This window comes from Cupressus sempervirens, chromosome 10, assembly GCF_028749045.1.
Source record: "Cupressus sempervirens isolate cs-2001-9-10 chromosome 10, ASM2874904v1, whole genome shotgun sequence".
In the NCBI taxonomy this organism is placed as follows: domain Eukaryota; kingdom Viridiplantae; phylum Streptophyta; class Pinopsida; order Cupressales; family Cupressaceae; genus Cupressus; species Cupressus sempervirens.
Genome location: NC_143127.1, coordinates 830,509,441 through 830,525,722, shown reverse-complemented (window position 1 = coordinate 830,525,722; position 16,282 = coordinate 830,509,441).

The window sequence follows — 16,282 nt, the reverse complement described above, 5'->3', positions numbered from 1 at the left end:
TGTTGTGCACTCAATAATTTGGAAGGAAAATTTTATGTTCATATCACATGCATGGATAACATTGATTTTAATTACCAAGCTTAATGCAATTATAAGCAAGGAAATCATCAAATTAATTTTATGATATAAAAAAATGAAGTTTTTTGTAAGAGAAGACATAATAAAATCTATGAGATACAAATTGTTTATTCCATAAGTTGTGTAACTAATGTGTTGAATGATGGATACTATCAATGCAAGTGGCCCCTTCTCCATCATGTAGACTTTGAAGCTACCTTTGGGACATATCTTTTCTAATTTCCAATGGTTAGATCTGATATAGTGTGGTAGATAAGTGCACATTTTCTTATTTGACTAAGGGTGCTCATGTGATGAGTACTAAATCTAAATTCTCTAGATACGTGTGTTTAACCGATTAAGATATACTACAGTTCCACACCATATAGTAATTGTCACATTAATATATATTGTAATGATTAATGAATGTGTGTACATTGGTAATGAGGATAATAAGTAATTCTGATCCCCTTCCCTTACATGCTAGAATCATGACCTAGTCCATATGATACAATCGACAGACCCTAATAGAATATTAGTGTCAGAGGCTTGTTAGGATATGAATTATCTCACTACTTTATGAGTGTTGTATCTTGAACTTTCTCATTTGACTCGTGACGCTAACTTGAACTAGACTGTCATCCAATCTATTTGAAAACCACTTGTGACTAAAATGTTAACACCTTCACACTATCCACATGAGTCTTGAACTCCTATTCAATGATAACCTTGTTTTACAATATGTAATTTCTTATGCGACTTCATAAGCTACAAAAAAAAAAAAAAATTGTTGTGTTTTTACTAGTAAAATTTAGGGCATGACACATGATCCACAATAAATTGAACAATACTAGATACTAAATTAATATGTATATCATTGTGCACGTAAATGACAAAAATATATATCAAAATACATGTATCCATAGACAAAATTTTACACAAATATATATCAAAGATCATGTATCCATAGACAAAGTACTCAAATATATATATATCAAAATACATAGATCCATATACAAAATGTGGCTGATCCTGCCATCAGAATGTGTATAATATCAATGTTTCTGTATACAATGTGGCATATGCCATCTCAAAATGTCTCATGATGCATCCTACGAAAACTATACTATCCTAGGGTGCTGGTGGATGATCAAAATGTAGCCTCTTCACTACACTAGGTGGATCAGATGCCTCCTACATAAACAAAAAAGGAAAACCCAAAGTTAGACTACTAAATTTATATGATTCTACGTATCTAACATTGAATTACTCAAATGCATAATGATTTTTTCCGTAATGGAGATTAATACTATCAAAACTTCATAATAAATACCTCTCTTGTCGACCTCCTGCGCTGGTCAGGAGTCCTCTCGTATGCCCTCGGCAATGCTGGTACCTCTCTGATTGTGGGCTGTATATGTTCAAATACCTTTGTCAGATGAATCTACAATTTAAACTATAACATTATAATTCATAGCATGCTAAATTTATAACATATTTAATCATGAATTCAAACTACAAATTACTATTGTAGGGTCCTCCTCAGGAGTGAGTGGTCGTGTCATCAAATCAACATAACTGTCCCGTTGAACCTCATGTGCACTAGGAGTCTCCTGTGAGATACAAAGTAGTAGTTGTTAATATCAAGAAAATTAGTTTTGAATTTATTTATGAATATAAGTGATGCAGGAGCATCCCATGCTCATCAAGGGAACATTGAATATCCAAGACATTACAGAGGTCATGGAACATCTCTTGAAGTCAATTGGGCAATCCTTGCACCAATTATGGCTCATGGAAGCATACACAGTTATAATGTTGGACTCATATGTGGAAAAAAGTTGTAATTGGGCATGAGATAGGATTTTAGGATTTCATATGGTAGATGATTCATTTGATAGGTTCATGTAGGTTGTCATGATCATATCTTGTCATTAGACAAGTCAAAACGTTCTAGAATTGAGTTTTGGGGTTTGAACAAGCAGGCCCTGGTTTTTAAGCGATTTTAAGGAGGGTTTTGAAATTTGGGTGTTTAGGAGTGTGACCAAGACCTATAATCTTGAAAATCCTTAGTGTGTCGGTCCCTTTGTTGAAGCTTTGGTGTGTCTAATTCCTCCTTGTGTGTCCTAGAGTTGAGATGTACATAAGTGGTGTCCAGAGATTTCTTGGTGAGGAAAGAAAGAGAATCAGCGAGTTGGCCCTTGGGAAGGAAGAAAACTTGTTGTGAAAATGCCTCCTAAAAATCAAATGGCTAGAGAACTTGAAGAATTGAGAGAAGAGTTGGCAAAAGAGAAAAGAGAGAGGAGAGAACTTGAAGCATCTAGAGTGAGGGAAGAAAGACAGATGAGAAGAGAGAGAGGCTAAAGCTTATTGCAAAGATAGAATCCTTAGAAAAGGAAAGGCAAGAACCTAGAGGAGAAGAGGTTAGAGGAAGAAATAGTGGAGAGAACCATGAAGAAGAAGAGGTTGGTAATGCAAGGCAAGAGCATGAGAGAACAGATGATCTTGAAGAAAGGAGATTTATGAGAATCATTAAGGTAGTACAAGGTAATGGTGGGAAGAACCATATTGATTTTCCAATATACCAGGGTAAAATGGATAGTGAAGAAGTGCTAGGGTGGATAGAGGCCCTTGAGAACTACTTTGATCTTGAAGACATAGAGGCAGATAAGAAGGTAAAAGTAGCAACAATAGGACTAAGAGGAACATCACTCACTTGGTGGACTAGTGTTCAGAATGAGAGAGAGGAAAGGTGGTGCAGGGCACCTAACCTATGTGGCAGGGGGGAACAAGTATCTATGTTGCCGGACACCTTGCCACTCCATGAAAGCGAGGATTCAAGTAGATTAGGAAGTTGGAATAAAGATTTGGTCCATATTTTAAAATTTGGTCTATGTTTTGTAATAAAGGCACATGTAAGGCCCACAAGAATTTTGGTGTGGTTATAAACCAAGTTACTCCATGGGACCAAAAGGCCTTAGAATAGGGTATTTAGAGTCTAAACAGTATTAGCAAAAAGTGATTGTTTGTTTTTTTTATGGTTGGGAATGCCTATATGGTTGTTCTAATGGTCATGTAGACCTTTTGTATATGTCATATGTGATCTCAGTTGAAAGGGGGAGATCAGAGTGTATGGTGGTTTGGAGAAAAAACAATAAAAACTTCAATTTTTTGGAAATTTACTGGTAATTGCTTGGCTGTTATGCTGGTACAGATCTGTATGGAACTTTTATGATTGATAATTGTATGAAATAGTTGTAGGCATGAGTTAGGAAACTTTTGGTTTTTTTTTGACTCAAAAAGGAGTTGGGGTTTAAAAGTTATCTGCATTTTAGTAGAAGGTGGTCTGAAAAGCCTTGTTTCCTAAACCCTTCCACAAATGCATCCCTAACTTGCATTCCTACTAGTGGCACCCTCTAAAATGGAGGGATATGAAAGTAAGGATACTAGGCAACGTAATTCCAGAGGTTGGAGGCCTAGAGAGAAGGGTAACTATTTTTCCAAGTCGGCCCTAGGTCAAGCAAGCCCATGTGCTTGATTGGTTTTTGCAAGGTAATTGGTGACAGTCATGGTTGCAGGAACTTTTGATCAGTTTGAGTGCTAGAGTTGGATGCATTGAGTGTGTTGGAGATTTCCTTAAGTGTTTTGGGTCTTGGGAACCCACCTTTCCCATTCTTCCTTGAAGCCCTAGCCTAACTTGATCAACTAGGCCTACGTACCAAGAAGCAGTTTGGAGGGTGCTGGAGCAAGATCATCCCAAAAGCTTTTGGATTCTTAGTAGGTGCTAAGAAGGGTGTTTGGACCTATGGAGAAGCCCCTATGCTATTAAGGGATATTGGGAGAAAAATGCAAAGAAGCTAATTGGAAGGCTACAAGGTTTGTAGGCCTAGAAGTGCAAAGGTGTGTTGGGAGTTTGGTGGAACCAAACAAATTGATGAGTTTGGGTTGGAATAGTATGTCCATGATTGTCTCCATTTCTGGTGATAGTTGGTGAGGATTTTGAAGTGGGATTGCCTTGTTTGGCTTGGAGGTTGAGTATACCCGGAGTGGGTAAGAGGACTTGTGAGAAGTCCTAGAATCCTAAGTTGGATTGTGACAGCCATTTATTGGCTTGTGGAAGGTAGTTGCTGCAGACTCTGCATCAAAAAAGGATTGAATAAGATTTAAAATTAGGAGAGAATGAAGACCATGGTGAGAAATCAGTTCTTGCCATCTGATTTAGCAATCCAAATTTAAAGATAAGAAGGAACAATTTGAAATAGAGGGATATGGATGACATGTCCTATACTGAGAAATTCCATACCCTGAGTATTAGGGGAGGACTAGAAGATGAAGATGAGAAGGTGGCTAGATACATTAATGGCCTCAAGTATAATATTCAAGTTGAAATAGGATTGAATATACCAAGGACACTTGGAGAATGTTTTCAGTTGGTAATATGGGTAGAGGAGAAGTTGAAAAGAAAGAATGAGAGGCAAGAAAATCAGAGAGGAGGTGGAACAATGAGAGGAAGAGGTTTAAGAAGTTATTTTGACACTTCAAACAATCAAGACAAAGATAAAGGAAAATAGATTACATCTCAGACAAGAGGAAGTTTCAATGGAGGAAGATTTGGAAGTGGAAGAGGTAATAGTGTTTTCACAGGTAAATGCTTCACATGTGGAGGAGTAGGCAATCAATCCTACAAGTGCCCTGAGAAAGGTGTGGATTTCAGGAAGGAAGAGAGGAGAGTCACCTTGACCCAAGGAGAAGAGGAAGAAAAGAAGTATGATAATGCAGACCCTAAACTTGAAGGAGAATCTTTGATGGTGAGAAAAGGAGTCCCACAAATGCAGCAGCAAAAGGAGACCAAACCATACATTTTCAAGACAAATTGCATGAGCCATGGTAGGATTTGTAAGATGATAATAGACTCTAGTTCCTTTGATGATTTAATGTCTTATGAAATGGTAAATAAACTAGGATTGAAGAAGTATCCTATTGATAGACTATATAGGGCATTTTGGGTCAATGATGCACAAAATATTGTTGTAAGGGAGCAAGCAATAGTGGATTTCTCTATAGGAGAATATAAAAGATCAAGCTATATGTGATCACATTCTAATGACTTGCTGCCATGTAATCCTTGGAAGGCCTTGGCAAGCCTCAAGGAAAACTATTCATTTTGGCTCATCAAATGTTTATATAGTACACAAAGATGGTGTGAAGTTTAAGCTAAACCCTTTCACTGGTCATGATGAGGAAAGAGTTATTTGTTTTGGCAAGAAAGAGTTTGTGGAATTGCAGGAGTAGAGGGAGAGTAAACATGATATGATAGATCTGCCACTGAAGCCATCTCTTTTGGTTATGAAGGATGATATTGTTCAAGACAAAACTTAGAATTCTACTTACAAGCAGACAATGATAGCAAAAGGAATGATGATAGGAATAGTATGGTGTCCTTTGGTGATGAGAGTGAACAAAGAAGTGAACATATCCATGGAGGATAAGAGATAGGGTCAGCATGACCTTAGACAACAAGTTATTCAGCATTTGTCAAGGATAAAACATGACTTTTCACAATCAACAGGCAGTAAGGTTACCATGACTGGTAACAAGGATCCAATGCTTTTTTTTTTTCTTATGATTTGTATGCAGGTGTGCAGGGTAATACATTGCAGGTGCAAAGTTGCAAACATCCCTCTAGAAGGATGGGAGGAAAGAAGATAGTACCCCTTAACTCTTGGGACAAGAGTTGCTTTGAAGGTGGGGTGTTTGGTGCAGGGGCACCTATTAAATCATCTAAGAGAGCCTTGGTACCAGATGAAGATAGAGGATCAAAGACATCATTGATTGTTAATTGGGATATATTAAAACCAATAATAGAATTATGGAATAAACAATGTACTTTGAAAGAAAAAAGTCATAAAAGTCCTAGTAAGGACCTAAGGGAAACATGATGTAAAATGGCCAAAAGAGCCATATGGGGTAGTCTTAGGATAGTTTTATACTTAGTTGCATTTAATAAATCCATATGACCAATTTTGAGTCAATGGAATAGCTTAGAATGTTAGGGAATGCATAAAAACTATAGTTTGAAATTTGAATTTCAAATTCAAATGGTCATATTAGTTTTGGAGGGAAAGTAGTAATTTGGTATTTGTTTGATTAAATAAACCTTTGTAACCAACTTGGTCGGTTGGATAGGTGCATATAAGCCTATTTAAGTTGTAATGAACATATGCAAGACATGAATCATTATTGGTACGAAAAAATCATAGAAATTGTATAGAACAAAAATCATACTTTCCTCTGCATCAATAAAAAAAATAAAAAATAAATGATACTTATACATACAATGGGGCTCTCTGTGCGAATGAAAATCCCTGATGATCTAGGATGCTGAATCTGTACAGGCTCATTGCCAGTAGCCACACACTATATACAATAAAGAATATAATTAAATGAGATTACCACAAACATTTTACAAGAATGAATCAATATTTAATCAATTAGAAAACATCTAATTACCTTTCCTTTGTCAATGCATGCTGGCTCACCCCCCGCACTTTGTCCCCCCGGGGCAGGTGTTATCTACAAGATAAAAGAAAGATTAGCAACCATATATACTACAATATCAAATAGAAATAAAAAAATACGAACACAACATAATGTACCATAGATGTCTCAAGGCCAAATGAAATGGCTGAGAGTGTAGCATCATCTATCTGTCTGAGCTCCTCCTTGGTCATCAACTAAACATGAATGAAGATCACGTACATGTAAAAGTCAGTATGGCTTAAAAATTAAAATTACTCTATTATAAAAATTAACTTAAAATCACATATGTCATAACAAAAAAATGTATACACGTACCGACACCGAAGGAGTCCATGCCTCTGCATTTCCCTCCTCTCTCGCATTAGGGTCTGTAGCCTCTGCACGTGCGTCTAGTGTATCCTTGTCTAATACAAAATGATACTCAGGAAGATCACCTATGGGACCCATGCAAATATTCTTGCATGTAATGAAAGTGTGAGGCACGCAAACGTGTGATGAGCTAGCCAATGATGAACTGGCACCAACATCATCAACATGAGGAGGTAGGACTGACCTAGCCTGAGATATCATTAGGCTACTCAGCCTATGAATGGCTTTGATGGTCTGAGAGCTAGCTTCTACCATAATATCTGGATGCTGCACTCGAGGAGGGGGGGAGATATCGGGGGGGGGGGGGACAAAAGTGCCAAGTTTCTTCCGCTGGGAAGAGGGTCTATCCTGAGGAGCTCCTAGTCCTAAGCCCATGTTGGGCTTCATGCTCCAATAGTTCACTTTAAGTTTCAACACAAATTCTACGTATAATTTTCTAAGGAAATAAAATGGTATGTCTAAATTTCCATGTGGAGGGATATCAAAGACCATCCACCAACGGTCCCAAAAACTTGCACGTATGGCGTCATTTGTGCACCATTTAATCGATAGTTTGGTTTTTTTTGGGTCAACTGGTATACCTGTTTTTGGGTTAGCAAAAAGGTTAGCCAAATCATCTTTGGTTATGTTGAGGGCTGCGACCTCATCATAATCCAAACCATCATCAAACATCTGGTGCATTTCATCACGCCAACGAAGAGTGACATTTTGTTGGTTTGTAAGGGTTTCAATGTTATCCACTATGGTGTTTAACGTGGATAATATAGGAGCCAGTGCAGGTACATTATTGTATGTTCTATGCAAACCTCTCAACTCAGTGAGATTTTCATTTATCAAATCCTCGATTCGAGGAGGGTTTTGAGGAGGTAGAGGATCATTTGGTGGAGGGTTTTGTGGAGATACTGGATCGTTTGGTGGTGGGTTACGAGGAATATTATTCCTTGCCTCAGTGTCATCATTTTGATCAGCCATTCCTATTGAATTGCAAAACGTAATATATATTAAAAAAAAATCTAAATCTTAACCATTTTTGTCAAAAAGACCCTAGATTCAATTAAAACAAACAAAATCATGTTAAAATATATTAAATTTAGGTTAAAAATGAGTCGGGGGGGGGAACATACATGATATCTGATATCCGATCTCGTATTTGATATCCGATCTCGTATCTAATATCCGATCCCGTATGCCAATACTGGCCCCAAATTCATGTAAAATGAGGGCCTGCAGGTCTGCGATTTTATTTAATCCAATGTATAGGTATCGGATATCCGATATAACATCAGATATCCAATATGGCACATATATAATATAACATATAATATATAATATATATTACATTTTATATATTTTTATATTATATTTTATATTTATTATATTAATTTACTATATATTATAATATAAAATATTATATTATATAATAATATTATTATTATATTATATTATATAATAATATTATTATTATATTATATTATTATAATTTATAATATATTATACTTTTTTATTATATATTATATTATAAGATATTACTTTTTATTATTGTATAAATATTATATTACATTACTATATATTATAATATATGAAATATTATATTATATTATTATAATATAATACATTATAATATTATTATTATAGTATAATATTATACGATTATAATATAATAATAATAATATTATTATATTATAGTATAATAATTATTATAATAATATTATTATTATATTATAGTATAATAATAATTATAGTAATATTATTATATTATAGTATAATAATTATTATAATAATAATATTAAATAATAATAATATTAAATTATATATCATACTATTATATGAAGCAAGAGGGGATTCATTTGACAATGGGGCTGAATCTAGAAGAGAGGTTGGAACAAGAACTTCCAAAGGATATGAAGCAAGAGGGGATGATTATTTTGATTTTCTTGCTTCATCATTACTAGACTCAACTTGAATTGATTGAGATCCAATCTCTTTCACTTCAAGTACTCTTGAATATTTTCTGCCTTTGACAGGCAAGTGAGGCAAACTTTGAACACGAGGTTCAAATGTAGACAAAGATGTACCATCTTTTCCTTTACCCTTTATCTCTATCCTCAAACCAATCAGACCAATAGGATCAAAATATTTACCAAGCTTTATCTTTATGCATTTAAGACCTCTTCTCTTCATCCATGTGTTGGTATTAGCAGGAATAGACTAAAATCTATCCCAAATGGATGAATTTTTTTTGCATGACCATGTAGTAGGAAGAATGGGTAACTTCTCCACATCATGCTGAATATATTCAGGATCCAGAACTTGATCATCATCTTCAAAAATTGGGGGAATTGGTGTCAAATGGAAATCTACAATTTTCTTCATGGTTAGTTGGGTGTAATCTATATGTCATATTTTCACCTTAGTGAGCACATCAATCCAGAGATCTTCTAGACAATGTATGTGTAAGAACCACTTCCTCATCTTGTTATGCAATCCCCTCCAATCAAAACCACTTATGGCTACAAAATTTCTTAACATGATCCTCTAAGGTTCAAAATCCATATTCTTGGCCATGGGAACTATTAGTAAAAGCATTTGTCCTTCCAAAATTTAATACAAAGAATGACGCAAAATGCCTGAATAGAATAGTAATTGTCACTAATAGTTGGAAATACTATCATGAGATTGATGGCTTTTCTCTAAATTGAGAGGTGCAACTCCCTCTTAGAAATATATCCAAAGAATTTAAATAGCCTGTTATGTCTTTTACCAGAAGACACAAAGGCTTTTTAGCATTTGCCCATTACTATGGGAGAAATGCAATTATAAGATTTATAAATTGGACAATCAGGAAAGAAAAATGAACAAATAGCCAAATGACCATCTATCCAATCTTTCATATCATAGGGGAAGTGCAAAGAAACATTATTTTATTCTGCTAACTATGAATGATAACACATAACTACACCTAAAACATGAAAGAAATGAGTATATAACCATTTTCAATCCAAGAAAATCATATTCAGATTTTAGAATCTGATATATGAAACTCTCTTTTATTTCAGATGCATAACAAAATAATAACAATATCATTTTATCTTTGTCATTACAGTCAAGTTGCAAAAAAATAAAAATAAAACTTCTATTCCTCCTCTCTATTACAATCACTACACACAAAAATGTATTCTCTCACTTTCTATAGCTGCAAAACTACTCATGAAGAGTAGAACCCCCATTGTGTAGAATTTTTCACAATAAATAACAAATTTTAGTTGCATTTCGATTCTGGTAACCGTTTCTTGAAAATCATTTAAATCATTCTCATGAATAATCTTCTTCTTATCATTTTAGAAATATTTAATAGTTGAGACATTTTAAAGTTGCACATATTATAATAAATATATTTACCAAATTTAAAATGAACCCCATGTGCATTCTTGGACAGGTGGCATATGCTGGTAACAAACTGTTATCATGATCTAGTGACTATTATTGGTAGTTTATATACTTCTGCACTTAAACAATCATAACTTTTGATCCATGATGAATTCTAAAAAATAGTTTGTAGATAATTTAGATAATTAGGTTTCTCCATATATATCCAAAATTTAGATCAATCCAATAGTAGGATTAAAAGTTGTTGCCCCCACAACATGACTATTTTTTTGACTGCAACACATTTGTATTTGCTAGTATGTTTGAGAGACCCGTATAAAATCCATTATAACTTTTGACCTTAGAAATTTTTTGAATATCACTGTAGTGAAGATGTAGAAAACTTGATATTGGACAACATATCCAAAACTGAGCAAAATCCAGTAGTGGGATAAAGAGTTATGCTCCCCGCAACATGACTATTGGTTTTTTTTGTTGATAGAAATTTGTAGTTACAAGTTGTATTAAAACTATAGCGATATATCCACCAATACCTACACATGAATCACATGTTGAATCTTCCTTGTTGTACATCTCATTATCCACCACCATGTTTTGGCCTTGGATCTTGGACTCTCAACCAACTTATATATCATATATACTTTGTATTTTATGCATAATAAAGTGACCTTTCGAACTCCAAACTCGAACTTGTATTTTTTGGTTGAAGGTTCAAGTTCAACTCTAGCATATGTGAATAGATACATCAAATTACTAGAGGCCAACCATCAACTTTCAACATTTCTTTCTTGTGACAGAGCTTGAACCTCAAAGATATGAATTTCATCTTGCATGCCAAAACCTAGAACTTTGACTTTGAACTGACTTGAAGTTTCAACTTCAACTTCAACTTTCTAATATGTGAATAGGAAGGCTAATGACTAAAAGAATGACTATCCTAATTTTAACATTTGGTGCTAGTGATAGAACTTGAACTTGAACTAACTTGAAGGTTCAACTTCAACTTCAGCCTATGCACTCCTAAGACTTAAACAATTGACTTTAAGGATGAAGAAAAATACAAGTGTAATAGGAAAAATATCAATTGAATATCTTTCAATCTTTAATGGGTTTCAAGATGAAATTCCTACTCCAGGCTAGTGCAAACTAGACTGATAAGCCTAAACTTCCATAAGTTTTCCTGCCAACTCCATCAATATAATTCTATCAATAGGATAACTTGGTAATGCATATGGTTCTCTTTTGAAACATCCAACTCATATGCATGTAAAGTTTGAAAATTGTGAGAACATGCAACCATATTCATTGACCTTGTTCCATGCCTCATCAAATACCCATTTTTTAGGAAGCTCTTTATTAAAAAAACTTTAAAAAATGCCCAAAGAAGGCATCATGGACTCTCCTAAAGTGTGTCCAACTTTTTTCGAAGGAAACTATTCATAATAGTCGCACACATGAACCATAGATCTTTCATGCTTAGTTGATAAGCCAAAAAAGGTAGAGAAATAGTAATGTATACCATGAAGGAGTTCATGTTGAACACACTAGTTGATAGAATGTTCACCAATTTTCACATATTGAATCACTCACCAATTCAGCCCAAAACACTTTTTTTACTGTATTATGAGTGATATGTACTTGTACATCTAGGGTTCAAAGGTGTTTGAATCCTTGATTCTTGTAAGTAGCTAAGAAGTGTTGTGAGGTCATTGATTTTCTCTTTAAAAATCACATCTGCAAACTCCCTTGACCGACCATATGACAAGATTTAGTCTCTTAGTAATCAACCAATTATCATTCACAAACTTGGTGCAAGATGAAGTATCATGATTCTAGCACTCCATAGCTTTCTTTCTTGTGATTTTTATAACAACTAGAGTATGAGGAACATGAAAAATATGATCAATAGTATTGGGGTCAAGACTAATGATAGTATTACCATTTTGATCTTTGATGGTCTATGAAGCAACATCAAAAATTCTTGTGCAAGCAAGGATGAATTCCAATTCATGAGCCACCAAAGGGAAAGTAGAAAAATGATGAATATGATTCTATTTGATCCACCCCATCTCCTTGACAGTTGAAGCCTCAACCCTTACAAGAAAGTCTTCAATGTTCATATGAGAAATATTAGTATCTCATGCTTCATCAAAATATGAGGTTACTTATGATGAAGGAATGGAGTTATGATATTGATCATACTGGTACCTCATCTTCTTTTTATCTTTGCCCTTTGCTAGAGTAGATTCTCTCGACATTGCAAAATGATATGCCTGTGAAACTATTACATGAAAATCCCACAAAATGAGAACATCAGCATGTGAAGAATCCATAGCAGGATTTTGATGGATTTCAAATAAGTCAAAAGTGGAATACATGGATGAAATGAATGAGGATGAATAATGAACAAATGGGTCAAACTCAAAATGGATGAATTGTGAGTATATTTTCCTAAAATGGGGTTTTAGGATGAAATGCATATGTAACCAACAAGCTTAGATTTGAGTGAACAAGGAGCAAAATGATTAACAACTCATGTTTAACTAAGTACAATATGTGAGATACTATCTGGCAAGCATGTGGGAAAGACTTTATCCATAAGAAAGCCATATGGTAATACATGAAATGTGTAATGATATGGTTTTAGTTTGCATTTGCATGTAAGGGAAGAACCAAACTTTTCTTTTTAGAACAAGATTTTACACCCAAATGCATATGCAACTTGGAGGAAATATGAAAGATAGAAGGTACAACTTCAAGAATGAAAATAATACAAATCTAAAAATGGAAATGTAAGTGACTTGCATGAACATCCAAACAAAAATATAAAAATTCCTTATAGATAATAAGAAAAACTACCTCCAATTTACCAAAAATAAGAAAGAAAAAAACCTTATCCAAGGCTTGAAAAAATCTGAAAAAATCGAAGAGATGTTTAAATCTTAGAGTTGCCCAAACCAAGACTTAAATAGATTTCAAAATCCTCATTACATGGCTCAAATTTAGTCATGTGTATATGGTTAGAGAAATAAAATGCCCAAAATGTGGAATAACTTTTGACCTAGCAACTTCAAATGAAAATGCATATATAAATAACATCTACGGCAAGATTAAGCTTGTAAAATGATGAAAAAAAACTTATATTTAAAAATCCTTAACTTATATAGCTTCTTGAAAAGATTTAATACAAAATGCCTAAAAAATGCAAGGTACTTGATAGAAACTAGACCCAAAATGGGTTGTTTTTTGCTCAAATGCATATGAGAATATCATATGTAAAAGCTCCCAAAATCACTACCTATGAGAAGATATGATATTTGGAAGACAAAACCCATTTTTTGAAGGTCATAGCATCAATAAAAATCATATGATTTGGGCAAAAATCACCACTATAAGAGATAAGGTGTTTTTAATTCAAAAAACACTTTTTAGGAGATATAACATGATATAAAGTCTAGGCATTTTTGTCCAAAATCACCCTCTAGCCCTATAGATCCTTTTTCGAGAAGCAAATTCATGTTCAAAACACATGCATTTCTAAGGAAAATCATCCTTTTTTTTGGTTTATGAAAAACATGCATAATGGGAAGTAAATAACATATGCTTCAAGTCATGTACATCTACTAAAAATTGCCACTTAAGAAAATCAAGGATTTAGTTAGCATAAAACACACTTTTTGGAAGGTTCAACATATTTTAGACTTCATGCATTCTCAAAGAAAATTGCTACTTTTTGACACTTTCCTCCATGACCCAAAACATAACACGTTTTTTGAAAGTAATGACATATGTTATAAAAATATGTATTTGGCTTTAAAATTGTCACTTAAGCTTCAAAGGAAAATACATTTATAATTAAAAATAGATGTATTCGAGTCCAAAATCACCACTTTAAATCAAAATGAATAAGAAAACTCATTTTAATTCAACATGTATATGTAAACAAGTTTCAAAAACCCACTTTAAATGATGATTAATAACACATATGTATTTAACTATTAAAAATGAACTTTAAACACAACGACATATGTAATCATATTTAAAAAGCACACTTTTAATGATGTTGGGACTTAGAATTTATTGAAAGTGGATTTTCATGGAGTATTTTGCATGGGGATATATGCAATATGAATAAAAATTCCACTTATACACTTAATTTGTTTCATGTAATTATATTTTAATATTTAACTATAATTTTTAATAAAGTAACATGAATCTTGGAAAAGACTCTTTTCATAAAACATAAAATACTATGGTCAAATCAACTCAGAATGACCTAAAAAAATTAAATGGACCACAAAATCCACTTTAAATATCAAATATAGTTTTATATCATATAATTACCATCAAAAAGCCTACTTTTATGATGTTTTTAATAGAAATATATAGTTGACCTAAAAAACCTCACTTTTCCCCTGATAACTTGAGCTAGACAACTTTAATTTTAACCTAAGTTAGCTCAAAACAAGTCACCTAAGGTAGATTCTTTTTTTAAAAATTACAACATAGAAAAACAAAGAAAAGGCCTAAAAGTTCACCAAAAATTGAGTGTTTGAAGTGCAAGAAGGAAAACTCTTACCGACAAACAATTGGGGATGATCTCGATGGAAAAATCTCAAAAGAACACATAAATAAGACTACACAAAGAACAATTTGGTGATAATGAATAGTTTTTATGATGTATCATTAATGCATTGAAGCAAAGATGATGCACCTACAAATCCATGAGAAAATTCAATAGGGTTGCCTCAATTTTGTGATGTCAAAATTGAGGACAAAATAGACATAGAGTGATTAGGAGGTTTTGTCTAAGAATTCTTTTGGTTTCATAGTATGCGCTAAAAATTTGGTTGGACTAACTATGTTTTTTGTCATATTTAGTGTGGGCTTATATGTGCTCTAGAAATTATCCACTACCAGAGGATTTTAGGCACGTTTAATCCTATATTATATGAATGTCCTTTAGCTACTTGATAGATTCTAGACCTTATCGCATATTTAGCGATTTCCTTCTTTATCTTGGGCCAAAAATAGTTATCTTCAACTAAGTTTATTGTTTTATCCTTTCCAAAGTGTCATTATATCACTTCTTCTACTTTAAGACTACTGGCATAGTTTGAAACTCCAATCTTGATTGCTTCACTTCTACCTTTTAAGACCTTGAGAACTCTATCTTCATGGCTTAGTAATTCCATTTGTTCTATAGTTTCTTCTTTTTTCACCAACACCCCTTAATTTCTGTCTTCATTAGATTCATCCCATCCTTGTATTCTTTGTATTCCTTTATTATCTTTTTGTTCCTCTTCCTCCTTTTTCTCTTCCTCTTCCTCTCCTAACCATCTTCTAGCTCTGATACCAAATGATGTAGCACCAAAATATCTATATATAGTAATAAATTCTATAGAAGGAAAGCATATAACAAAATATAGATGCGATAAGCATATTTCAAAACTCACATATTTTTCATTTTTTGATCATCCTTCTATTGACATTATAGTCAAGTTTCTTTTATTAGTGAAAAAACACTTAATCAGATGGTTAGTAGCTATTGAGCTTAGCTTGCAATTTACAATGTTCACCAAGTAATTCAGGCTCTATTGATTTCTATAGTTGCTACCAAGTTCGAAGAACAATATTCGGTTTGCACCAAGCAGTATCTACCAAGTTGGTGAATATCAATGTAAATTGAGCTTCGTAGTGTTTACTAAATTTCTAAGTGCAAACTAAGTTCTCTAGTGTTTGTTGAGTTTTTAGCTTTAGTTATGTGAATCTAGTGTTGACCAAGCTATGCAGTGTCAACCGAGTGATTCAGTTTATATGCCAAGTTTCACAGTGTTCATTGAGTCACCAATGCAGATTGAGTTCAAACTACTTGGAAGTGATTAGTATGAGTTGAGCTTCTACATCTACCGAGTGCATGATGATGTCG